The following is a 1,461-nucleotide window of genomic DNA, read 5'->3' on the forward strand; positions in this document are numbered from 1 at the left end:
AGCACTGTGCAAGTATTATGCATTGCAATTAGAATGGTGAAATAATCTAGTATTTATGTTAAGAAAATCAGTCCTGCTACTGAGCAGATGAGAAGGACAAGAGCTGACAGCAGAAGAGTAGATAAAGAGTATTAGATAAAAGGATGTAGTAGTGGTTGAGCAAGAGTCAGTTCAAGGAATTGCAAAAAGTTGCTCCATAAGAGATATGTTAAATAGATAGGATCTAAAGATTTGGTAATTGATTGGCTACAAAGGATAAGAGAAAACAAGTGCCAAATGGTGTTTTGATTTTTGGAATGAGACACACTGCAGAAATCTCATGGACATGTACAGAAATAAGAAAGGCATGGGGCAAATAGGATTAGTTTTAGACAATTAAAAATAATTATTGATCTTCTCAAGATAAATTTAAGAGGAGATGTCTAGCCCGAAGTTGAACATATCTTTCAGGGTCTGATGAGAAGAGTCGACTTGAATGTTGAATTTGGGAATGATAGTCACAAACTCAGTATTTGAGATGACTTCAATGATTTGACAAGGGAAGGAGCGAGTGTGAGTATGCTGACACATGTGAACATTAANTGACTTAATTAGGTACTGAAAAGTATCCATTGGATTTGGGGAAGTAATGGAAAACATATCATGAACAGCATTTGTGGCACAGTAGAAGCAGAATTTAATGTTTTAAAAGCTCATCATTAAATTTCCAATTTGTAGGTGAAAATTAGGTAGATAAATATATTTTTTTGAGAATTGGCCATAGAGGGTAGAACATAAAAAGTTTAGTAGTCAGATTCACCTGGAGTCCCCTCCCTCCCTCCCTCCTTTCCTGCCTGGCTTTCTCTCCCTCTCTCTTCCTCTCTCTCTCTTTCTCCCCGCTCTGTCTTCCCTCCCTCTCTCTTCTGTGCATCCCTGTTTTTATTGGTATAACACACACATGATTAAGTCTGAATTGTACTTTGTTTTAAAGCTGTTGTTGTTATTGTTAGGATGTTTACTTCCAAAATACAAATGCTTCTGCAAAATTAACCATTCAGGACTGTCTATTAGTGGTCATAATACGAAAAAAAGAAAAAAAAAGTAGCTTGCCTGAGGAATTGACATCTTTCTTCCTATGAGCTTCTACATTGATGTAATAAGTAACAATTAATATTACAGAGCGAATATTACTAAACTCTAGTTTTGATATTATATATACTTTGAATTTGATTCTCCCCATAGTCATTTCTATGTTAACTGAGAGCTGTATCTTGTTTAATCTGTTCCCTGGAAAGTGTTCCTATTACCTGGTTAACTAATCCTGCTCGAATTCTGCAAGACAAAGTAAGGGCTTTTTACCTTGTGTCAGAAGAAAGTGGGAAAAGTAAACTTATGATCCGTGAGTGATAACCTGAGGATGATCACTAATATTTACAACATGATTTACCTCCTTCTATTTTTATTAATATTTTTAACTTTTTT

This window comes from Galeopterus variegatus, unplaced genomic scaffold (assembly GCF_000696425.1).
Source record: "Galeopterus variegatus unplaced genomic scaffold, G_variegatus-3.0.2 Scaffold15905, whole genome shotgun sequence".
Taxonomy (NCBI): domain Eukaryota; kingdom Metazoa; phylum Chordata; class Mammalia; order Dermoptera; family Cynocephalidae; genus Galeopterus; species Galeopterus variegatus.